At 40.1% G+C, this 26,797-nt stretch overlaps 1 long non-coding RNA gene across 1 annotated transcript in view; it reads left to right on the forward strand.

Annotated features, from left to right (window-relative positions):
- The window catches only part of LOC138756204 (uncharacterized), a 109,163-nt gene extending 85,501 nt beyond the window's left edge, over positions 1–23,662 (forward strand). Inside the window, exon 4 of the long non-coding RNA XR_011352856.1 lies at positions 23,239–23,662. This is a non-coding gene — a long non-coding RNA (uncharacterized lncRNA). The remainder of the gene's footprint in view (positions 1–23,238) is intronic.
- Positions 23,663–26,797: the final 3,135 nt, after the last annotated feature.

Raw genomic sequence — 26,797 nt, forward strand, 5'->3', positions numbered from 1 at the left:
ATACTATCTGAATATGCATTGAGTTCATTTGACAAACTTGATTATACTAACAGCGGATATGTTCCCTTCACTCATCAGTACCCAATATTCTAGGTATTGTTAGGTCTGCTTTGTTCATGAATGAGTGAGACAAACACCAGGCTGAGTCGAAATCAGGGTTCTTTGTTCTTTATTACCGGATTGTAACACTTGCGACTAACAAAGTTAGTCGGAGAATGCATTCTGCCGTTATCAGCAAAATGGTGATTTTTTATACCCTTGGATACATGCTTAGAACATCATCATATCATTACTTGTCCAATGACTAAAACTGTTGCTATCCTTTCCCTGCTAGCTTCCTGCCTCTCAATCCATCAATGTCTCTCTTATCTTGTAAGTACAAGGATGCATTTACATCTTGTTACAGCCCTGTACATTCCCATCTCATGATGTTTTACCTAACAGGAGTACAAGGACACCTCCCCTTCTTGTTACTGCCCTGTACAGGGTAACTCCCTACACATTCCCATCTCATGATGTTTTACCTTATAGTATCAAATACATATCAGCAGCGGATGTTGTGAAAAGTGGATAAGAAAAAAACAACAAGTTATGAACCACAAATCTGTGTTAAAAGATGCTCTTGGAAAACGAGAGAACTTAACAACTCCAAATATACACAATGCAATGATGTATAACATACAGGTAACTTTGTGAGTTCACAAATACTGTTAAAAATGAAGCCACTGAATAGTTGGTATCATTTTGAATATAGATTTTTAAAGTTCTTTTAAGGACCTGGAAAAATGTACCAAATAAAGACCAAATAATTATGGTAGTGGACTGACACCCAAAATGCTCCAATAGTGGATCAAGTCTTCCCTGACAACCCAAGAGTTAATGTACCAACTTACGCAGGATATTAGGGGGTGTTCAGGTGATACACCCAGCACTTGCACTGGAAGAGAGGATATGCAAGGAGGGCAAGGGTCAAGGAAATAAGCTCAATTTTAAGTTTCATCCAGCCACATAACATCCTGGGAACTTACTGCCATTCCTTTGACCTTGCCGTATCTAACTCCTGAGACACCCAACTTCAATGGTCCAACTTCACCCAACTTCAGTGGTCCAACTTCACCTAACTCCTGAGACAATGGTCCAACACCCAACTTCAATGGTCCAACACCCAACTTCAATGGTCCAACACCCAACTTCAATGGTCCAACACCCAACTTCAATGGTCCAACACCCAACTTCAATGGTCCAACACCCAACTTCAATGGTCCAACACCCAACTTCAATGGTCCAACACCCAACTTCAATGGTCCAACACCCAACTTCAATGGTCCAACTTCACCCAACTCCTGAGACACCCAACTTCAATGGTCCAACACACAACTTCAGTGGTCCAACTTCACCCAACTCCTGAGACACCCAACTTCAATGGTCTGTGGGAATATCTAGTGAAACACAAAAGTCTGCTGATGCTGTGATTGTGGTAAAAGAGCAGAAATGCTAGAGAACTCAGCAGGCCTCGCAATGTCCATCGGAGTTTGTCAGCAACGAAAGGGGGCAGGGAATTGAAATGGGTGGCCACTGGAAGATCCCCACTATTGCGGCAGACAGAGCTGAGGTACTCGACAAAGCAATCTCCCAGTCTGTATCAACTCCCTCTGATGTAGAGGACGCCACAACTGGAGCACTAGATGACTGCTGCATGTTTACTTGGAAGGATTTTCTATGGCCCTGAATGGTGGTGAGGGAGGAGGAGTGGGCAGAAGTGGAGCACCTTCTGTGGTCACAGAGGTAGGTCCCAAGGAGACAATTAGTGGGGAAGGAGGAGTGAATAAGAAATTAACTGAGGGAGAGGTCCCTGCAGGAGAAAGATAGGAGGAATAAGGAACAGGTAGCAGGTAGCAGGTATCAGAAATGGTGGAGGGTGATATTTTTGATGTGGAGGTTGGTGGGGTGAGGACAAGGAATCCTGTACTTGTTGTGTGAGGGGGCATGGCAGATTTCTGGATAATGGGGGCCCAGTTGATAGTGGTAAAAGAGAAGCCATGTTGTTTGAAGGAGTGTTGGCAAGAGAATGGGGCAGGGAATTGAAAGGGTGGGCAAGGGAATGGGGTGGGAATGTGTACACCAGTGGTACTGTATCAGTTCAATAAAAGTCTCTCACTAACTCCTTCAGAAGGATCACAAGATATGGCAATAATAAATATGAATAAGGACTGTAAAATATCTTTCTATTGCTGACATGATGTGCTGGAATATGATAAATAGGTTATGAACCACTGATAAATGGGTCATAAATGTTTATCCTGTTCCAAGCACGTTGATGCTATTGTCAAGAAAGCTCCCAAAGCATCTACTTCCTTAAAATCCTGAATTATTTCACTATAGTTCCAGGGTCACTAACCAATATTTATTTATTGGTGCATCATAGACAGTATCCTGTCCAGATGCAACTTGGAACAATTGCTTCTTTGCCCAGAATGCAAAAAAAAATGCAGATTTGTTGAAATATGCACTTTCCTACTTCTCTCTTTGGCTTGGCTTCGCGGACGAAGATTTATGGAGGGGGTAAAAAAAAGTCCACGTCAGCTGCAGGCTCGTTTGTGGCTGACCAGTCCGATGCGGGACAGGCAGACACGATTGCAGCGGTTGCAAGGGAAAATTGGTTGGTTGGGGTTGGGTGCTGGGTTTTTCCTCCTTTGCCTTTTGTCAGTGAGGTGGGCTCTGCGGTCTTCTTCAAAGGAGGCTGCTGCCCGCCAAACTGTGAGGCGCCAAGATGCACGGTTTGAGGCGTTATCAGCCCACTGGCGGTGGTCAATGTGGCAGGCACCAAGAGATTTCTTTAGGCAGTCCTTGTACCTTTTCTTTGGTGCACCTCTGTCACGGTGGCCAGTGGAGAGCTCGCCATATAATACGATCTTGGGAAGGCGATGGTCCTCCATTCTGGAGACGTGACCCATCCAGCGCAGCTGGATCTTCAGCAGCGTGGACTCGATGCTGTCGACCTCTGCCATCTCGAGTACCTCGACGTTAGGGGTGTGAGCGCTCCAATGGATGTTGAGGATGGAGCGGAGACAACGCTGGTGGAAGCGTTCTAGGAGCCGTAGGTGGTGCCGGTAGAGGACCCATGATTCGGAGCCGAACAGGAGTGTGGGTATGACAACGGCTCTGTATACGCTTATCTTTGTGAGGTTTTTCAGTTGGTTGTTTTTCCAGACTCTTTTGTGTAGTCTTCCAAAGGCGCTATTTGCCTTGGCGAGTCTGTTGTCTATCTCATTGTCGATCCTTGCATCTGATGAAATGGTGCAGCCGAGATAGGTAAACTGGTTGACCGTTTTGAGTTTTGTGTGCCCGATGGAGATGTGGGGGGGCTGGTATCAGATTATCAAACAAATGTTTCCTTAGTAATATTATGTTGCCTTTGTACTATTTTATCTAACATTTTCTTTGTAAAGCCACACCATGCACTTTAGTTGTTGTGCCTGAGTGCAGGTTGACTCACTAGGATAGCACACAAAAGTTTTTCGCTGCATCTTGGTGCAAGTGACAAGCTAGAAATTGATGAAGCAGTGCACACAGGGCTTCACCTTCACCGTTCTTCATATACCATGGAGATATTTGTTCAAGCTCATGAACAAAAACCTTCAGCAAACCTCATGGAACATGGGACAATGTAGCATAGGAGCAGGTGTTTTTGGTCCTTGCCTTTGTAGGTGTTTATAAATGTTTTATGAAGTGAATGTTATTAAGGAAGCCTGTCCCGCTTCGGACTTGTCAGCCACAAACGAGCCTGCAGCTGACGTGGACTTTTACCCCTCCATAAATCTTCGTCCGCGAAGCCAAGCCAAAGAAGAATTCACAAACAAATGTTGCCTTCTTTCAGATTAGAATCAGAATTTATGGTCATGAACATGCAACAAAATTAATTGTTACATCACAGTTTAATCATTTATATAAACCACCTTACCAAATAAATAAAAATAGTATAAGTAAAAGACAAAGTGAAGTAGTATAAGGAATCCGATGTCAGAGGGGAAGAAATTGTTTCTGTGCTGCTGAGTGCTTCTCTTCAGGTACCGGTACCCTTTTCCCGCTAGTAGCAGTTTGAAGAGCCTGGGTGGTGGGGGGTCCTTGAGGATAGACACTGCCTAACGTAGATGTCTTTGATGGAGTGAAGTCTGGTGTCCGTGATGTCACAGGCTGAGTTAACAACCCTCTGGAGTTTTCCTTGTCCTGAGCGTTGGCACCACCATACCAGGCAGTGATGCAACCAGCCAGAATCCTCTCCACGTTACATCTTTAGAAGTTTCCAAGAGTCTTTGGTTATATGCTGAATCTCCTCAAATTATTATAGGAGAGTTTGCTCTTCAAATCTTTAAAGCAGCTAGAAAGAGTAAACGGGGAATATTGTCTGTAAAATGGAAACTAATCTATGTCACAAGGCTGGTATGTGTGTGGGTGAGAATAAGAAAGTGTATCAAACATAAGACCTTTATTGAGAAGAGAGTATAGCAACACTTTGCTTTCCTTTCCTCCACTTACTCACATGAAAGAATGCCAATTATATTTCCTCTAAGGCAATTTAAAGTTGTTATTTCTGACATTTCTACCAATATCACGAGAGTTGTTTACTGCCCAAAGCCCATGATGTTAGTCCTGTGAGCAAGAAGTGTTGAGGTAAAAGGAGTCAAATGTCCTCCTTTTAAGAATTCATACAAGAAATTTAGATTTGTCAATTTGCTGAAAAGTCATATCCAACATTACTCTAAGATTCTAGCAGCTGATGCCTACAGGTAGATTCTATCAGATGCAAAGTTAGAATACTGTTTTCATTTTATCATTCTTCCATTCAAGTAGAAAACTGCTCTTCCATTGTTGTGACATGTACACAACACTGAACCAATACCTTTCAATTCTATTATATATGAAATTAACTTAGTTTTTCCTTCCTACTGATAGGTTTTGTTTTATTATAATTGATGGTGTTTACCCCCATATGCCTGAAACTTGACAAAAATAGTACTTATAAATCAGATGCCTGCACTAATAATACCAAAGCTTGTGTTTTAAAAAAAAAACCCACGATCGAAGATAGGAATTTGAATTCATTTAATGAACTAAGGAATAAAAGTTAGGATCACCAATGCTGTCAAAGGGTTGTCAGATATTGAAATTACACCGTATCTTAATGGTTAATTAATATTCTATAGCATTCCTTACCAATCTAGGCCATACATGTGAATCCAAACCTACAGCAATGTTATTGATTCTGAACAGTTCACAAAAATGGCCTTTTAAGTTACTCAGCTTGAAGGTAAAAAAAAATTGAACAGGACAAATCAAATTCTGTTAATGTATCCTCAATTATCAGCGATATGTCATTAACAGATCTATCTCAGTTCAGCATGGTTATGGGGATAAGGCTGGAAAGGGGTACTGATGGTAGTGATCAGCCATGATCTGTAAAATGGCGGTGCTGGCTCGACGGGCCGAAGGGCCTACTCCAGCTCCTATTGTCTATTGTCTATTGTCTATTCACTGAAGCCTTCATCCCAACACATTAACAATAAGATGAATTTGACATATATGGTCACCATAATGATTGTTAATCATTTCATAATTTGAAGAGTCTAGCGCTCTGGATTCTTAGTCAATTAGAACAAAATTCGATGATCCGAAGGTTTTCTCCATGATGGCATATACAACTTATGTAACCACCAAATCCCTTTATCTACCTCTGGTTTTGTGTTGACCTGCTGTGACTGTCAGCAAACCTTTCAAGCAATTCTGCATCAACCACAGGTCTATGATCACTATTTCTGCAGTGCCGATCTTGACCTCTTGTCCCTGTTGAAAATTTCTCAGGCTAACAGTCACACTGGTTTTCTAATGAAGAACCTGGTTAAATAAAAGCAGACAATTGACTCCCAAATATTTGATCAGACCTTTCTACCACAGTCTCCATCCAACTCACTTTCACCTTTCCCCAGATCAAAAATCCAGTGCCACTAAATTTCAAGCTTCCTCTTCAAGGCAACAAATTCAAAATCAAATTCAGAGGTGGTTTAGGAAGTTAGATGCCAAGTAGTGCAACCAGTGATACTGATACGGGGAGGAAGACATGAGATGATGAGTAAGGCCTGCGGAAACAGAACAGAGTTGTTGGGAGTTGCACAGTTCACAACCTTAAAAAAAAATTGCTGCTGGATAAACTACTTAGATGTTTCCTTTGAGTTGAGTAAATAATTTAGGTCAAGGTATGATACCAGTCTACTTTTCTCTCACACTAAAAATTGGTCATACAGATGGACAGCAAAACTGAAAGAAAATATATAAATTATGTTTGTGCATCATTTCAAATAAATTTATTTCAAAGAATTCAGGAAATTCACAACAAACCTAAATGATGGTGCCATGCTAGATATTATAGTCAATAGCAGTTGAGAAGCAATTCAGTTTTTTTTTTATTATCCTCTCTAGTAGTTTCTGTCATTCTGTGGACTGGTCCTTTATTACCTTGTATGAAAGTCAGGATAAGTAATTCTCACCTTTCTGCTCAGTTACACCCCATGTCTGCTGGGCACTGATGAAACTGAATAGAATAATCACCAGGTGGAGATTGACCACCTCATCTTCAACAGACCAGGTTGAGGGTAGAAATACTTATTTTCTTCTTCAATAAAAGTTAGTTATTAGACTGCCTGAATAAAAAGGGTGTGTGTGTACATGCTCACACACACTCTCACATTATACAGTATACATCTTCAGCAGAATAATTTCCTTGAAAGGTTGAAGTCTGGAGTAGAAATCTTGTTCCTTTCATCACTCTAAATTGCAAAGTGCTATTCATCTACTGAGTACTAGAATTGGAGCCTAGCCAGTGGTTCCTGACCACAACACCTGAAGGAAATCTCTGCAGTTGCAGAAAGAATATACAAACTTCATATGAAGAGCACAAGAGGCTAGGAGTGGACCTGGGGGTCTCTGGTGATGTGAGGCAGTAACTTTAACAGTTGGTGCTACTGTGTTGCTACATAACATTAGGTTTCATGTATTTCCTCCTTTTTTTTAATGAGAGCTTGTGAGCCTTGTGGTCTTGATCCTTTGAGATCTGCTCTAAATCTGGCTTCCCTGATGTGCCCTGTCTGATTAATGTTTTCCTTCATGTGAAATATCATCAACATGATGTATTAAATCCAAATTTTCTTTCTCCACAGATGTTGCCTGACATCCTAATTATTTTCATTATTTCCTGCTTTCACTTAAACCTGGCCTGCATTTTAAAAATCCACAAGACCAACGTATTTTTAAAGGTAGAATGCTTTAACATTCATTATTTCTGATCTGGGTAACAAAGAAGCAGGAGATCCAAGGTTTTCTGATACAGATCCAGATAATGCCTGAAGTTATTGAGCCAGTGCCATCTCTCAATAGATCCATTAGATTAATTCTGCAAGTGCACACGAGGAGATACCTCTTAATTCCAAGAATTTTAACCTCTGAAGAGCTGAATGTGATGCTGCCACACCTTTAATAGTCTCACACATTATTTCATGGTCAGATAATGAACCTTCAGAAGATATAACCTTCGATATAGTGCCACTGTACTGTAGGATCAGTATTCTCTTTGCCCATTTATATTCACAATGGGTCTGAACTGCCACTGATACACATTTCTGATCTCGAGTGAAGAGAATCCCTTATTTTTCACAGAAATACTTTAACTTGAGGTTCAATGGTTACAGCAACCATTAAGTGACCAGGAAAACATTGATACACCCTCTGCTCCTCAATGCTACACCCTGAGCCCTGTTTGTTATGATTGCTTCAGGAGTCAATCAACCAAGATTGAGACACAACCTCTGGTGACTGACAAGTTCACTCTTCACTGACTACAGTGCTCCTATGATTGAGAGATTTTACCTCGAGGTAAAACACCATGGGCTGTATTCAATTGAAATTGCAACTTTTCTTTTGATCTAACATCATGTTTTGCACAGTAATTTTGCATATACCTGAGCAATAAGAATTCAGGCTGAACTAAGCTCTGACTCCATTTCCCCCTTCATCCCCACCATTCCCTAACATTATTCTCTGTCTGTCTGGCATCTGTATAATCTCCTTAATGAAATTCCTATGCTGCAGGGACACTATTTTAGATTCCAGGTGACATGCAATTTTCAAGGTTTTCTGGAGTTACCCTTGTGTCAGAATGACTTTGCTACACTGGGGTTTGAGATAGGAAAATAGAGAAATCCAAGACTTATTAATGCAAATTCCCCATTCAGAAGAGCTGCTGCCTTTATTCATTTTCTTGCTTCATCCTGAATGAACCTCACAATTGTTAATGATGAAGTGCCATTGTATAGGTAAACTGGTGCTTGAGATACCATAGGATTTCAATTGGAGTCGGTCTCTTTTTTTGCATTCCGAAAACAACCAGTTCTGAAAAAAAACATTGGGGTCTAGTTGTTATTTTTTAAGACTTAAAATGCTCCTAATGATTGTTAGCTTGACACATTTTAATTATTTAGTATCTTCAAAGGCTTTGGTTGTGATTTCAGACATTTGGAACCCTTGTTCTGACAATTTTGTGAATTCATAGTTGTGGATAGGCAAAAACCAAAGGGGGTCAGAGAAAAAAAAATGGTTAATGTGCAACCCGCCCCTTTCCTTTGTTTTCTTTCTCTTCTCACAGCTTGAATTTTTCTTGGGATCAAAGGATATAGAACAGGGAGAGGCAACTTTTTAAAAAAAAACTCACATTCCACCTTAAGTATTCCCTATGCCATAAATGCCCTGTGATTAGTAAGGGATTGCTTAAGGTGGTATATGGGTGGGAAGGGAAGGCTGAGAACCATTGCTCTTGACCCAACTGTTACAAAAACATTGTCATTGGCCCATATCCTTCAGAATAACAAAACGAGTCAATTAGTTATGATTAAAACAGTGGTTTTCAAACATTTTATTTCCACCCACATACCACCTTAAGCAATCCATTTCTAATCACAGAACACTTATGACATTAGGGAATACTTAAGGTGGAATATGATTTTTTTTTAAAGTTTGCCCACCCCTGATATAGAAGTTATATTGTTGTTTATTCCCAAGTAACTGAACTGCAATTTGTCTCTACAATACAACCACCCAACTTTATTAATGTGGGCACACTTCACCATAACACTCACTGCAGACCCATCTACAATACTGTTAAATACATTACATTCTCAGCATTCAGCAGTCAGGATGAACACAATGTTCAACAGTGGCACTGTTAGTACGGTGGTTATTACAATGCTGTTACATTGTCAGTGACCTGGGTTCAAATCCAGCGCTGTCTGTGAGGAATTTGTATGTTCTCTCTGTGTCTGCGTGGGTTTCCTCTGGGCACACTGGTCTCCTCAAACCCTTCAAAACATACAAGGGTTGCAGGTTAATTGGGTGTAATTGTGTGGCATTGGCTCATGGGCTAAATGGCCTGTTGCTGAACTGGTATGTCCAAATTTTAACAAAACATTTATAGGTTCCCCACACAGGCAAGTAAAATGGATGCACATTGTATGTGCACATCAGGAGCTTTTCATCTATGAAAGGTAATCACTTCAACACATTGCACGGTGTTACTGTCTCTTACAGGATCAGGTGGAGAGATTGACGTATATGTAGAGGCAGCAGAATGGGGTCAGATCTACCTGTATGACCTTATCCAGATGGAGGAAGTACAGAGGTGCTGCAGTTGACTTGATAGAAGATGGGGCATGGTCAAAGTAGCAGTTAGAGTTTTAAATCTAAAATTGTCTGAAAGGAGTAAACATGTGCATGTGTGGTTTCATCTGGGTGCACCGGATTTCTCCCACATTCCATATACATATGGGTTGAGTTAATTGAACACATGTATATTTAGTGGTGTAGACTTGTGAGTGCAAGGACTGCCTAAAGAAATATCTTGGTGCCTGCCACATTGACCACTGCCAGTGGGCTGATATCGCCTCAAACCGTGCATCTTGGCGCCTCACAGTTTGGCGGGCAGCAACCTCCTTTGAAGAAGACCGCAGAGCCCACCTCACTGACAAAAGGCAAAGGAGGAAAAACCCAACACCCAACCCCAACCCATCAATTTTCCCCTGCAACCGTGTCTGCCTGTCCCGCATCGGACTTGTCAGCCACAAACGAGCCTGCAGCTGACGTGGACATTTACCCCCTCCATAAATCTTTGTCCGCGAAGCCAAGCTAAAGAAAGAAAAGACTTGTGAGGTGCAAGGTCCTGTTACTGTGTTATATACTGAAGTTAAATTTAATTTAAAATATGCTGCTACCATCCTTCATACATGTGATAGTACAGGATACTATCACTAATGTATACATTTGACTAGAGTTATTGTGATTGGCTGAGAGTCGTACCCACACCTACTGGCAGGTCATAAAGAGCTGCTCCTAACCAGACCCAGGTCAGTCTTTGGTTCATTCAACGCGCTGCAGTACGTCCAGGTCTCACTTCGCCTTCTCAACATCTCTGATTTGGAAGCATGCTTTAATGCACTTAATTTGATTTTTCTCCCTCTGAAAAACCATAACTGTAACATTATTTTTCAGATCACTATCTGACCAAGTATTGATAGAAGAGAAGGAAAGCACACCATCTTTCAAGCTAATTGGCCCAGCCTCTAGATACTGAAACTCTGCAGGATTTAACTAGCTGTGATTTGCACACATATCACCAAAAAAAATTAATGTAGGGAACTTGTTGCTAAGGTCAAAATTGAGGTTGTCTTTACAAATGATATAATCAGATGAGCTACTCATAGTTAGTCCAGTCAGAATGATGATACCTAGGTTTTCTATTTCTCTTCTTTCCTGTCCTTCTGATGATATGGTCTCAGATAGTGTGAAATAGGGGGCATAACTGTACCTTATTGATAACCAGGAAATATTAGACTACAAGGAATCTTGCACCTGATCTGCAAAGTCTGTGGGCTGTTGTGCAGAAACTAATGCTGAAGGTGTGGTTGACAGGAATTAAATAAGGGTATCATGATTGCTGTCAGGATATTATGCACTGACCTACTTAAACAATGCTTTTGTAACCCTTGTGTTGAGCTGGTGTTCTGTTTGGGGAACAGTACTGGGTGCACTCAATGTTACACTGCTCTATTGGAATCATAAACTTCTTACACAGACATGTGCTTACTCTGCTTTCTCCTGGAAAAGATATAATGAAATATAAACAACTTGCTTTGAATGGAGAGCTTTGATGACTTCATGCAATGCATGGCAAAATGAGCGACGCTATCACTATCTCCAGCTCATGTGGTAGAAAGTCAGAGCAGAAACTCATATTCGGTATGATTTTCACAGCTACTAGCAACATGATCTGAACCCTAGTATGAAATTGTAGCTGTGCCTGGATAGAGAGCAGATTTATAACACTGCTTTTTTTTAGGTTTGAATTGAAGATTTGTTCCCTGTATTTGGTGGGTGGATAAAGCCTTCCATGAAGGGCCTTTCTGCCTCAGTTACTTGAATTAAACACACATGAGTGACTGCATGTCATATCCTACCTCTAAAACTTGTTTCTAGTTACACCATCACCTGGATCGATCTCCAAATGTTCATGAAGCAGTCTCCCTTTTAGCTTCAGCAGATACATGGTCTTAATACTCTCCAGAGTATTCAAAGTACAACTATATGCATTTTCTCTGCCTACTTTGGACCTCAGCTGTGTTAAATGTGGCCATCCATAAATACATAAACATGATAGTTAAGTGATTTGTTCTCATTGATAGCTTATCATATTAAATTGTGATAAACCCAGCAACAGCTGCACAAAAAATATGTATCAATTATTCATGGGCATAGATTTTTGAAATAAAGGTGAAAATGAAGCCAATATTATCAATATTAGGCTGCACTGTGTTTGATCCAAAGCTGAGATGAGACGAGCTGAGAGTTTAATGTCATACCCATACATATATTTGTTGATGATAGCACAGTAAATGGGTTGTATAAAAAAAGGGGAGGGGATGAGTCAGCATAGAGGAGGGAGTTTGAAAAGCTGGTGGAACGGTGTACTAACAACAAATTCACACTAAAACCAAAGAGATCATTGTGGACTTTCAGAAGGGAAAACCAGAGGTGTACAATTCAGTGATCATTGGGGGTCAGATGTAGATAGGGTAAGCAAATTTAAATTTCAGGGAGTCACAATCTCAGAGAACCTTTCCTGGACCCAACATATGAATGTCATCACAAAGAAAGCAAGTTAGCACCTCTACCTTCTCAGGGGTTTGCAAAAGTTTGGTATGACATGTGAAATATTGGCAAACTTCTACAGGTGACTAATAGTAAGTGTGCTGAATGGCTGCATCCTGTCCTGGCTCAATACCTCTGAGTGGAAACCCCTGCAAAAGGTAGTGGACTCAGTCCTGTACATCATAGGCAAAACTCACCATCAATAAAATGTACATGGAACGCAGCAATCGTCAAGGAGGCCCACCACCCAGGACATGCTCTGTTCTTACCGTTGTCATCAGAAAATAAATATAGGTGTAACAAGAACATGTACCATCATGTTCAGGAACAGTTGCTACCCTGCCACCATCAGAGTCTTTAACAACAAACTCAGTCAGAGACTCCATTAAGGACTCTCACTTCACATATTATTTATGAGTGTATTGCACAGACTGTTTACATTTCTTTCTTTTGTTTACATTTCTTTTTTTGTCTACATTATATTTTCTTGAGTACAGTATTTTTTGCACACTAGAAATTCCACCTGGCCTGCAGAAAAAAAAAATCAGGATTGTATGTCTGACAATAAATTTGAACTTTGAACATACAATGTACAAATGCACTGAAATTCACCTTGTTTTTGCAGCTACACAGGAGGATAAAGTATTCTAATGACAATAGGCATACATTTTAATTATCATTTGAGAAAAAAAAGGTAAAAAATAAAAATGATGGACAAGTTTTGACAGTTGCAAATGGTGTAATAAAAAAATGTGATGTATTCATAGTGCACAGATCTTTGGTCCTGGAATAGTTTATGGTGAGGGTACTATTGGGAAGGCTCAAGACCTGACAGCTGCTTGGAAATAAAACCTTGTTCTTTAACCTAAAGATACCAGATTTCAAATTTCCGTATATTCTGACTGAAGGTAACCAGGATGAAGGGGATCCTTTATGATGTTGGCTGCTTTCTTGAGACATTGCCTCACCTGGATGTTCTCCATTGACTGGAGTCACTGCTCAGGATCAACTTGGCTTGGTTTCTCACTCTCTGCAGTCTTCTGCATGAGTTTCCGAGCCAGGTTTTAATGCATGGAAATAAAACCCTGTTCTTTAAGCTAAAGATACCAGATTTCAAATTTTTGTATATTCTGACTGAAGGTAACCAGGATGAAGGGGATCCTTTATGATGTTGGCTGCTTTCTTGAGACATTGCCTCACCTGGATGTCCTCCATTGACTGGAGTCACTGCTCAAGATCAACTTGGCTTGGTTTCTCACTCTCTGCAGTCTTCTCTTTTTTTTTTTAATTTTTTTTTTTTCACACCATAAATCACATTAGCCATGATATACACTATTTCTTTTTCACACATATACAGTGACTTTTTCTCCCCCACCCTCCCTCCTCCCAAGCCACCCCCCCACCACCCCCCCCCTCATCCATTTTAGGTATACAATCTAGATTGCATTAAGCCAGTCAGACAATGTTGTCATTCAACAAAAATACACCAGAAATTCTACTGAGTCCATTCTTTTCTTTCCTTCTCCTTCCATCAACTTAGGTAATGTTTGTCCCCGGTAGGTTTTCGCTATTGTATTTAATGTAAGGCTCCCATACTTGTTCGAATATTTCAATATTATTTCTTAACCTATATGTTATTTTTTCTAATGGAATACATTTATTCATTTAAATTTAGTAGTTTCTTCCTTTTAATTTGGTTATGTATTCCATTAATATTTAAAGTCATATAGTTCAGCGTAGCCCTTTTATATTTTGTTTATCTTCTCTTTCCGTTTTTCCATCATTACCTTTCCTCCTTTTCCATTTCTGTTTTCTTATTTTCAACTCTTTATAAGACAACATTCCTACAACATCCAACATTTTCCTTATTCTCCTATTTCTATCTTATTTATCCCCAATCTCCCCTTCCCCTCCTGAGTTGTCCTTTATCCCTTGTCGGACAACCACATCTCCCCTCTCCATTTGGATTTGCGAATCCACTCGCAAGCGTCAACTGATTTTGCAGTGACCGCTATTTCCCTCCACCCCGCCCCCCCCAGAAAAGATTTCACTTTTCATATGTCACAAAGGTCACTCTTTTAATTCCCTCCTTATTCTCTCTATTCCATTACCTTCCCTTATTAATTCTTGTCTATACTATCTATATTTTCCTCTAAGTACAGATACATTCACGTATGCACATTGTCTCTATTCACTCTTATACCTCTTTACCCGCATACATAACAATCGTGATCATTTTTACTCTCATTACCCGTCTTCATCCCTCAGTCTATTTTTGTCTTTACCCACATACATATCAATCGTGATCATTTTTACTCTCATTACCCGTCTTCCTCCCTCAGTCTATTTTTGTAATTGTTCTGCAAATTTTCGTGCTTCTTCTAGATCCGAGAATAGTCTGTTTTGTTGTCCTGAAATAAATATTTTCAATACCGCTGGATGCTTTAGTATAAATTTATACCCTTTCTTCCATAAAATCGCCTTTGCTGTATTGAACTCTCTTCTCTTCTTTAGGAGTTCAAAACTTATATCTGGATAAATGAAGATTTTTTGCCCTTTATACTCCAGTGGTTTGTTGCCCTCTCTTACTTTTTCCATTGTCTTCTCCAGTACCTTTTCTCTTGTAGTATATCTTAGGAATTTTACTACAATAGATCTTGGTTTTTGTTGTGGTTGTGGTTTAGAGGCCAATACTCTATGTGCCCTTTCTATTTCCATTTCTTGCTGTAGTTCTGGACATCCTAGGGTCTTAGGGATCCACTCTTTCATAAACTCCCTCATATTCTTGCCTTCTTCATCTTCCTTAAGGCCCACTATCTTTATGTTATTTCTTCTGTTATAATTTTCCATTGTATCTATTTTTTGAGCTAGTAGTTCTTGTGTCTCTTTAGTTTTTTTTATTAGATTCCTCCAATTTCTTTTTTAAGTCTTCTACCTCCATTTCTGCTGCTACTACCCGCTCTTCCATCTTGTCCATTTTCTTTCCCATTTCTGTTAAGGTCATCTCTATTTTATTCATTTTCTCTTCTGTGTTGTTTATTCTTTTTCTTAAATCATTAAATTCCTGTGTTTGCCATTCTTTAAATGACTCCATGTATCCTTTAATAAGAGAAAGTACCTTCTTTATCTTGCCTTTCTTTTCTTCTTCTATTTCACTGTACTCTTCCTCTTCTTCTTCCTCTGGGTTGACCATCTGTTGTTTCTTTGTTGCCCTTTCCTTCTCTTCTTTCTTGTTTCCATTGTCTTCTGTGGTCTCTTCTTGCTGCAGGTGTTCTGCAGCTGTCGTTGCCGGCTGTGGAGATCGACTCCCCAGCTGGTCCCCCCTCCCGTCGGTGTGTTTTTTTTCATGCGCGGTTGCGCACTTTTACTCGGCTCAGCGAGCCATTTTTGTAGACCATTATTTACCGACCTGAGGGAGCGGGTTTCTCTCTCCGCAGCGGGCCTCTTCGGACAGGTAAGGCCTTCACCTTTTTCCTCCTTTGTCTTCTCTTCCTCTCTTCTTACCGTTGCTTTTGATTTTTCTTTTTTTGTCGCCATCTTCTTTCCACCTTTATACTCACTTTTCTGTAACTTTTATTTCTGTGCCTTTGTGTTTTCCTTTGTTTTTCCCGACTTTTCTGGAGAGGGCTGGAGTTCACCGTCCGGCCACTACTCCATCACGTGACTCCTCTCTCTCTGCAGTCTTCTCCATGAGTTTCCGAGCCAGGTTTTAATGCATCCAGTCAGTATATTCTTCATATTACATCTCTAGAAGTTTGAGTATTTGGCAACATGCCAAATCACTTTAGAAAGTACAGGCGTTGGTGTGCCTTGATGTGAATGACCCCAGGATAGGTCCTCCAATATGTAGATGCCCAGGAAAATACTAACCCTCTCCCCACTGTCCTGTCAATGAAGACAGGCAAATAATCCCTTGGCCTCTTCTTTCTAAAGTTCACAATCAGCTCCTTTGTTTAAATTAACATTGAGAGCAATGCATTTTGTGGCCTTGCAGCTCATAGTGACCTACAGTTTAAATGCCCATAAATCTCATACTTTAGCAAATAGTAGTAGATACATGGCAGTTACAGGCTTGCTGACGTACAGAAGCAGCAGCATCTGTCTCTTTGTTGTTGATTCTCCAGAATTGAGTTTGGTGTTTACATTATTTCTAGCTACTTTTCCGAGTGTTCGGATTGTTAATGTTTTTAATAATTAGTTTTTAATTACTTACTTTCAGAAATTAAAATTTGGCCCAGTTTTGACAGGAGATCATGATTTGCCACCCTGGAGCAGGAGCATTCAGTGTGCAGGACCCCTATACTCAATAGCTTGGACCTGTCTGTGACTGAGATCAGGCCAACAAATGTCAGGATGTGGCAGGCCAGTCACATATCCTAGGAAGATATAGAGACCATATCTAACAGCTTAAGCTCAGACCAATATCGCTTAATGAGACTCTTGTATTCTATTCCAGAAATGTAACATGAATACAGGCAGCCCCAGGTTATAAACTTATGAACAGGCTATGCATGGCTTCCGGTGCATTGGCTTGAGTAAGGAGAATACCATCTGCCATTTTAAGTCAGATCACATTGTCATAAATGCTCTGTTGAGTGTGCCACAACAAATTTACTCCAGTAGATTTATATGCACAGAAAGGCAAAATATATATTGTATACTGAGGCAAACATTTGACTAATTGTCACTAAATGAGAAACTTGTGTACCTGTTCCGACTTACCTACAAATTTGACTTAAAGACAGACTTAGGAATGGATCTTGTTTGTAACCCAGGGATTGCTTGCCAACACCATTAACATAGTAGTTAGCACAACCCTATTACAGGACCACCAACCTGGGTTTGAATCTGGTGCTGTCTGTAGGGTTTCTTCTGGGTTCTCCCTTTCTTTCCACCCACCAAAAAACATGCAAGGGTTGTAGGTTAATAGAGTTATTTGGGCAGCATGGGATTGTGGGCCAGACTTACTGGGGCTTGGGCCTAGTGCTTCGGGTGAAGACTAAGAGTCAGAGGCATCCAGGAGAGGAGGAGCGAGGTGAGAGTGACAGAGGTAAATTGGTAAAGGGTCAATAAAAGGAGGTAAAAGGTAAAGGAGCAGTCAGTGAGTGAGTGGATCAAGGAAGGAGAGGGGGGGACTGAGGTTTTGGCTCGAGAGGCTTCGGCAAGCAGAGGCGGAGGCACAGGTAAAAGGGGTGAGTCTTCATTCTTCTCATTTAATATTATTTAGGCATAAGAGTGTATTTCAGGCATGGCAGGTGAGTTCAGACCTGTGGCATGCTCCACCTGTGCTATGTGGGAGCTCAGGAATATGCGTGCAGCAAGTGTATCCAGCTGCAGCTCCTGATTGACCACATGATGACACTGGAGCTGCACATGGACTCACTTTGGTGCATCCGGGATGAAGGTAGATAGCACATTTAGTGAATTGGTCGCACTTCAGTTTCAGAGGGTAAAGAAGGATAGAGACTGGGTGATCAACTGTAAGAGAAATAACAGGAAGGTAGTGCAGGAGTCTCCTGCAGTCATCACCCTCCAAAACTGATATGCCGCTTTGGATATTGCTGAGGGTGGGGTGACCCACCAGGTGAAAGCTGCAGTAGCCAGGATCATAGCACTGTGAGTGGCTCTGCTGTGCAAGAGGGCTGGAAAAAAGAGTGGTAGAGCAATAGTTAGGGGATTCGATTGTAAGGGGTTTCAGTGGCCACAAACTGGACTCACAGATGGTGTGTTGCCTCCCGGGTGCAAGGGTCAGGGATGTCTCAGAGCGACTGCAGGACATTCTGAAAGGGGAAGGTGAACAGCCAGATGTCGTGATTCATATTGATTTAGGGGAAAACAAAGACAGAATGAGGTCCTTCAAGATGACTTTAGGGAGCTATGAAATAAATTAAGGAGTAGGACCTCAGGGGTAATTCTTTGGCTTGGCTTCGCGGACGAAGATTTATGGAGGGGTAATGTCCACGTCAGCTGCAGGCTCGTTTGTGGCTGACAAGTCCGATGCGGGACAGGCAGACACGGTTGCAGCGGTTGCAAGGGAAAATTGGTTGGTTGGGGTTGGGTGTTGGGTTTTTCCTCCTTTGTCATTTGTCAGTGAGGTGGGCTTGTTATCAATTAGTCTAATAATCTCTTGATAATTACCAGTGCCACGAGCTAGCTAGAATAGAAATAACAGGATAGTTAGAATGAATATGTGGCTTGAATAGGGTGTAGGAGGAAAGGTTTCAGATTCCTGGGACATTGGAATCAGTTCTGGGACAGAAGGGGCAGTGTACATGTGACAGAGACAGGACCAATGTCTAAGGGAGTTTATTTGCTAGCACTGTTGGAGAAGGTTTAAACCAATCTGACAGGGGGATGAGAACAAGGGAAGAGAGACAGAAGGGTGTAATATGAAGGTAGAAGCAAAAGGTAGCAAGGTGAAAATCAAAAGTGGCCAGCAGGTGAACCTGGGACAAAAATCAAAAAGGGTCACTTTTCAACATAATGGTAAAAGGGATAAGACTGTGGCAAAAGCAAGCCTGAAGGTTTTGTATCTCAATGCAAGGAGCATTTATGAAAAGTGAATGAATTGAATGTGGAGATAGTTATTAATGACTAGGATCATGGAGACATGGCTTCAGGGGGACCGAGACTGGGTGCTCAACATTCAGGGATATTCAATATTCAGGAGGGATAGACAGAAAGGAAAAGAAGGTGGGGTAGCATTGTTGGTTAGAGAGGAGGTGAATGCAATAGAAAGGAAGGACATTAGCTTGGAAGGTGTAGAATCAATATAGGTCAGGATAGAAGACACTAGACACTTGTGTCCAGTCCACCTAACAGTAGCAGTGAGGTTAAGGATGGCATTAAACAAGAAATTAGTAATGTATGAAACAAAGTACAGCAGTTATAACGGGCGACTTTAATCTACATGTAGATTGGGTAAACCAAATTGGTAAGGATAACAAGGAAGAGGATCTCTTAGAATGTATGCGGGATTGTTTTCTAGACCAGCATGTCGAGGAACCTTTCTAGACTAGGTATTGAGTAATGGGGAAGGATTAATTAGTAATCTTGTTGTGAGAAGCCCCTTGGGCAAGAATGACCACAATATGGTGGAATTCTTCATTGAGAGTTAGTTCAAATACAAAGGTCTGAACTTAAAGAAGGGAAACTTTGATGATATGAGACGTGAATTGGCTAAGGTAGATTAGCAATTAATACTTCAAGGACTAATGGTGGAAATGCAATGGCAATCATTTAAAGATAGCTTGGATGAAATACAACAATTGTACATCCCAGTTTGGAAAAAAAAGAATAAATTAAAGAAGGCAGTGCATCCATGGCTCATAAGGGAAATCGGCGAGAGAATCAAATCCAAAGAAAAACTAGCTAGGAAAAAAATATATATATTCTTGAGGACTGGGAGAAATTCTCAAGGTTCAACAGAAGAGGACAAAAGGATAAATTAGGAAAGATAAAAGGGATTATGAGAGAAAGCTGGCAGGGAACAAAAAGACGACTGTAAAAGCTTTTATAGATATGTAAAGAGGAAGAGGTTAGTTAAGACAAATGTGAGTCCATTACAGACAGAAACAGTGTGAATTGATCATGGGGAACAAGGACATGGCAAACTAATTGAATAACTACTTTAGTTCTGTTTTCACGAAGGAAAACATAAATAATCTTCAGGAAATAATAGGGGACCAAGGATCTAATGTTAGGGAAAGACTAAAGGAAATACCTGTAAGTCAAGAAGTTGTGTTAAGTATTTTGACGGGATTAAAGGCAGATAAATCCCCAGGGCTGGATAGTTTGCATTCAAGAGTGCTTAAGGAAGTAGCCCAAGAAAGAGTGGATGCAATAGTGATAATTTTTCAAAACTTTTTAGATTCTGGATTAGTTCCTGAGAATTAGAGGGTGGCAAACATAACCCCATTTTTTAAAGAAGGGAGGGAGAGAGAAATAAGGACCAGGAGAGAAGTTAGATCAGTTAACCTGACTTTGGAAATTGGTAAAATGCTAGCGTCAGTTATTAAAGACATGATTGCAGCACATTTGGAAAGTAGTAATATCATTGGACAGAGTCAGCATGGTTTTATGAAGGGGAAATCATATCTGATGAATCTAATAGAATTTTTTAAGGATGTAACTAGTAGAGTGAATAAGGGAGAACCAATGGATGTGGTATATCTGGACATTCAGAAGACATTTGATAAGGTCCCCCACAGGACATTAGTGTTCAAACTTAAAGTGCATGGTATAGGACATATGGAAATAAAGTGGATAGAGAATTGGTTGACAGACAGGAAGCAAAGAGAAGGAAATTTTTTTTTTCAGTATGGCAGCCAGTGACTAGTAGGGTATCACAAGGCTCAGTGCTGGGACCAGTTATTTACAATATTTATCAATGACTTAGATGAGGGAATAGAAAGCAACATCTCCAAATTTGTAGACGACACAAAGCTGGGTGGCAGGGTTAACTGTGTAGAGGATGCAGGGTGATTTGGACAAGTTAGGTGAGTGGGCCAAGGTTATCCACTTTGCAGGCAAGATCAGAAGAGAAGATCATTACCTAAATGGTATCCATTTAGGAAAAGGAGAGATGCAACGAGACTTGGGTGTTATTGTACACCAGTCATTGAAAATGGGCGTTCAGATAGAGCAGGCAGAGAGGAAAGAGAATGGTATGTTGGCATTCATAGCAAGATGATTCAAGAACAGGAGCAGAGAGGTTCTACTGCAGCTTTACAGGGCCTTGGTGAGACCACACATGAAGTATTGTATGCAGTTTGGTCTTTATATCAGAGGAAAGACATCATTGCCATGGAGGGAGTGCAGAGAAGGTTCACTAGATTGATACCAGGGATGGCAGGACTTCCATATGTAAAACAGCTGGATTGACTAGGCTTATACCCACTGGAATTTAGAAGATTGAGGGGAGATCTTATAGAAATATATAAAATTCTTAACGGATTAGACAGGCTCTATGCAGGAAGTTTGTTCCCGATGTTGAGGAAAACCAGAACCAGGACCAGGACACAGTTTAAGGATAAGAGGGAAGTCTTTTAGGACTGAGATGAGGGAAAAAATATTCTCTCAAAGAGTGCTGAATCTGTGGAATTCTTTTCCACAGGAAGTAATTGAAGTCAGCTCCTTATCTATATTTAAGAGGAAGTTGGATTTGGCCCTTGTGGCTAAGGGGATCAGGGTTATGGGGAGAAGGCAGGTATTGGGTACTGAGTAGATGATCAGCCATGATCAAAATGAATGGCAGTGTAGGCTTGAAGGACCAAATGGCTTACTCCTGCACCTATTTTCTATGTTTCTATGTTAAAGGCCTACTTCCATGTGTATATCTAAATTTAAATTTAAAATCTCCTTCCAGACATTATTATGGAGTTATGTGGTCCTACCAAAATCCTAACTGGGGACCAATAAGCTGGCTATTAGTGAATACGTTCTTTGATACCAAGGCCACTGGTGCCTTCAAGATCTCATTACATGAACTAAGAAACAGAAATCCAGAGATGAGGTGAGAGTGCCTCCTCTTGACATTAAGGTAACATTGAACAAAACATAGTAAGAAAAGGAGCTCTGGTAAAACTAAGACTAAAGGCATCAAAGTGAAATCATTTATTTCCATCTTACCTGGATGAGTGAAGCTCCAACAATGCTCAAGCAATGATATCCAGGATAGGGCAGCCAGTTTGACTGCCTTTCCATCAAATACACTAAGGACTGATTCATGTGTGCACTACCTACAATATTTAGACTTACCACTTACCCTTGGTACTTTGATAGAAGCTCCACAATTCATTACCTTTTTCATTCAGGAAAGACAGCAAATTCATGGGAATGTCACCATTTGCAAATTGCATGCGACTTAGAAAAATATTGCCATCATTATTGGGTCTGAATCCAGGAACACCCTACTCAACAAAGAATACATTAACCAGAAGAGCAAAACAGGAGTCAGCTCTTTACCACTTTCTCAGGAGTAATTAGGAATCATCTTGCCAGCAATGCCTAGATTCTGTAAAGTAAATAAATAAAATCCTTCTTTGAAACTAAACATTTTTTTTTACTCTGCTAAGACTAAAAGGAAACTGCAGAGGTTTTCTGGCATTAAAAGAGCTTCATCAACTTCAATGTTATTTTAAAACACTTCAAAAAGAGCACACAATTAATCATTGTTCCTTTAAAAACACCATTGTGGTTTAAAACAGAGAACAATAAAGCTCAGTACAGGTGCTTCGGCCCTCAATGTTGCTATGATCAATATATCCATTTTTTAAAAGTATGAAACTCTCCCTACCCTGTAGCCCTCTATTTTTATTTCATCCATGTATCTGTCTAAGTATCTCTTAAATCCCTCTAATGTTTCAGCTTCCACCACCATCCCCAGCAAAGCATTCAAGGTACCCACAACTCTGTGTAAAAAAAAAGCTTACCCATGATGTCTCTGCTAAACTTCCCTCCCTTAACTTTGTATATAAGTCCATTTGTATTTGCTGCTCCTTCCATGGGAAACAGGTGCTGGCTGTCCATCCTATCTATGCCTTTCATAACCTTGTAGATCTCCATTAAGTCTCCTGTCATCCTTCCATGCTCCAAAGAGAAAAGTCCCAGCTCTGCTAACCTTGCCTCATAAGACATGTTTTCCAATCCAGGCAACATCCTGGTACATCTCCATAACTTCCACATCCTTCCTATAATGAGGTGACCAGAAATTTGTGAGTTGCAACATGACATCTCAACACCTGAACTCAATCCCCCTATTAATTAGTCGCAGGATCCCATAGACCTTTTTAATTATCCTATCAACCTGTGCAGTGACATTGATGGATGTAAGATTTTGAACACCCAAGGTCCCTCTGTTCATCCACTCCACTGTGTTTTGAGACAGTAGTTGATTTTTTTCATCACATTAGCAAATATCCTCATAGATCTGACTTCTATAAAACAACCTTTAGACAATCACAAAATAATAAAGCAGCATCTTTTCCGTTACAGGAGAGGACTGAGAAAGAACACATGATGGAATGAATGGAAGAGGATTGCAGATTCTCAGAGAGGTGTCTGTAAGAGCATGAGTACTGACACTGAAGGCCTGCATTTAGCATTGCAGCCAAGTGCTACTTGCCAGCTTTGCACACTGAAATCATTATTTAAAAAATCAAAAGTTCTTCAGATTATTGTTTATGTTGTCTTGACTTCTGTAACTTAACAGTGACCAGCAGAGTGTTCTTTATAGATTATATCAACAGAAACAGCTTGGAAAAGCCCTGAGTCCAACATCTGTATGTGAGGGTGACCTTGACTTTGATGTGGAGAATAGTGCATGCACCTGTCAAGAGTTTGAAGAATTTCTTCTGTAGTCATCGATGTGAGCCCATGTCAGCTTGTGGAAGAATAGCCTGTATGGATTTTTTTTTCTAAATGCCAATAAAAGAGTGATTCCCTATGATACCAAGTGAATATTGTTGTCTCGCCTCTTTCATCCAACATCATGCTCATTTCTCAGCCAAATGATCATTGAATTGCTTCACAATTTACAGAATTACTGGTGTTTTAGGTCACTGTGTTTTAAGGGGGTAACTGCTGAAAGAAATAACATGATGCTGTGGTGGCTGGAATCTCAGCCAGGATCAATATATTTGATGATTGCTTTTCGGAGATCTGTGTAGCACACATCCTATTAATGCAATGAAAATGTACCTACTGGTTTAAATAGTATGGTTGTTATGTCTTATGTCCCGCATCGGACTTGTCAGCCACAAACGAGCCTGCAGCTGACGTGGACATTACGCCTCCATAAATCTTCGTCCGCGAAGCCAAGCCAAAGAGAGAAAGAGAGAGATTAATAAAACAGTTATTTTTTAATAAGTAGTATTAATTGGTATTTGTTCAGCTGAGTTTCTTGCCAGAAAAATCAATACTAGGACCCAAAAAATATCAGACAGAAATTTGGAAAAATAGTTCAAGCTTTGAATAACTTATTTTCTCCAATGTTATATTAACATTTTTCAAGGTCATTGCCTGTAATTACTCCAATCCAATGTTATATTTCTGTCAAGAGTTATCTTTTTTTCTGCAAAACAAGTCAGTGCAGTTTAAATAATTCACTAAGAGAAATTCTTCAAAATATTAAGAAGTTACAAATCAGTGTGATATATGTTTGTTGTTCATTAACATTGACATAGCACATTGCAAAATAATCACTCAACAATGGTATCATTTTCAGCCGTGATCAAGAACTGTTTTTTTTTCTGTGAATCTGATCTCACAATGAAAGAATATAAACAAGTTACAAAAAAAAGATTTTATCTTGTGAAAGTGTTGTGGTTCATTTCAGTGTTTTGTTTGTATTCGGCAATTGAACCAGTAGACAATTTGCCACAGTAAATCATTGTTGTGGATGTCATTGTGGAGAATTTTCATGTCTCTGTTTAGCAAAATTTTCATTTACTTGCATAGAATAATTATGATTATGATAAGAGTTGAGTAGCAAAAGAACATCTAAAAGGAATCTGCCAAAAGGCAAGGCATTTAGAGTAGTTTTAAACAATAAAATCAGTTTCCTTTCTCCAAAGTTACATGAATTGAAAGTGAAATACTCATCAATATGCAGAAATAAAATACAAAAAAGACAAGCATTTGATTTGGAGGGCAGTGAAGTGAGAATATTGCTTTTATAACCAATACAATGCATATTAAAGATGTTTTGTTTTTACAAATTAATTGTGCATAATGATCCTGCAGGCTAATAATTAAGATGCACTTTAAGTGAATTTTATACCTGTATGAAAGATTCCACTATGAAAGATTTCAGCAACATCCTGTTTAGACAAAAAAGTGTAATCTGGAACTGGAAGAGAGGGAGGAACTCTTGAAAACTACAATCGGTGGGGAAGTAGTCCTGTGCTAAAGGCTGATGGACTTTCTCATGGGGCCTCAAAAGAAGTAGTTCATGAAAAGGTTGATGCAAAAGCTTACATTTTCCTAAATATCCATTAGATAGAGAATAACACATTTTACTTATTTTATTGAAAATGAGGGGATGCAGAAAGCAGGAAGCTACAGGTCAATTAACAAAATCAGTCATCAAAAAAAGTTAACTGCCATTATTAAAGATGCCATTATTAACAATGGAAAGCATTCACAGATCTAATGGAGAAATTGCAAAAATCGTTTATACCGGTTTGGCATAAAAATAAACCAAGAAAGGTGACTCAACCGTGGATAACAAGGGAAATTAGAGACAGCATCAGGTCCAAAGAGAGAGCATATCAATTGGCCAAAAAAGTACCACAACCGAAGACTGGGAGCAGTTCAAGATGCAACAAAGGAGGACAAAGGGATTAATCAAGAGAGCAAAAATAAATTACGAAAGTAAGCTTGCAACAAATATAAAAACCGACTGCAAAAGCTTTTATAAATATGTCAAGAGGAAATCATTGGTGAAATCCAGAATAGGTCCTTTGCAGTCGGAATTAGGGGAATATATAATGGGGAATGAGGAAATAGCAGACCAATTAAATTCTTACTTTAGTTATGTTTTTACAAGAGAGGATACAAATAACCTCCCAAGGATGTTGGGAAACATAGAGACTAATGCAAGGGAGGAACTGAAAGAAATCAGTATCTCTAAGGACATGGTCTTGGGGAAATTGATGGGATTGAAGGCATTTAAATCCCAAGGACCTGATAATCTACATCCTAGGGTACTTAAGAAAGTGGCCATTCAGATAGCAGATGCTTTAAGAATTGTTTTCCAGAACTCGATAGACTCAGGATCAGTACCCATGGATTGGAGGGTAGCTAATGTTACCCCACTATTTAAAAAGGGGGGTAGAGAAAAAGTGGGGAATTATAGGCCGGTGAGCCTTACATCAGTAGTGGGCAAAATGATGGAATCCATTATTAAGGATGTAATTGTGGAGCATATGACTAGCAGAGAAGGGATCGGACGGAGTCAACATGGATTTACAAAAGGTAAATCGTGCTTGAAAAATCTATTGGAATTCTTTGAGATGGTGACAGGTAAAATAGATGGGGGAGAGCCAGTGGATGTGGTGTACCTGGACTTCCAAAAGGCCTTAGAGAAGGTCCCGCATAAACGACTGGCTTCCAAAATCAAGGCTCATGGGATTGGGGGCAAAGTATTGATGTGGGTTGAGAACTGGCTGGCAGGTAGAAGACAGAGAGTTGGGATAAATGGCTTGTTTTCTGAGTGGCAGGCGGTGACCAGTGGGGTGCCACAGGGATCTGTACTGAGACCCCAGCTGTTCACAATTTACATTAATGATCTGGATGAGGGGATTGGATGTAATATCTCCAAATTTGCAGATGACACTAAGCTAGGAGGGGTTGTGTGCATGGAAGAGGGGGTCAGGAAGCTCCAGTGTGATTTGGATAAATTGAGGGACTGGGCAGATACATGGCAAATGCACTACAATGTGGATAAATGTGAGGTTATCCACTTTGGTAATACAAACCAGAGGGCAGATTACTATTTGAATGGCAATAGATTAAGAGATGGGGAAGTGCAGAGAGACCTAGGGGTACTTGT

The sequence above is a fragment of the Narcine bancroftii genome, chromosome 3, assembly GCF_036971445.1.
Source record: "Narcine bancroftii isolate sNarBan1 chromosome 3, sNarBan1.hap1, whole genome shotgun sequence".
Classification (NCBI taxonomy): domain Eukaryota; kingdom Metazoa; phylum Chordata; class Chondrichthyes; order Torpediniformes; family Narcinidae; genus Narcine; species Narcine bancroftii.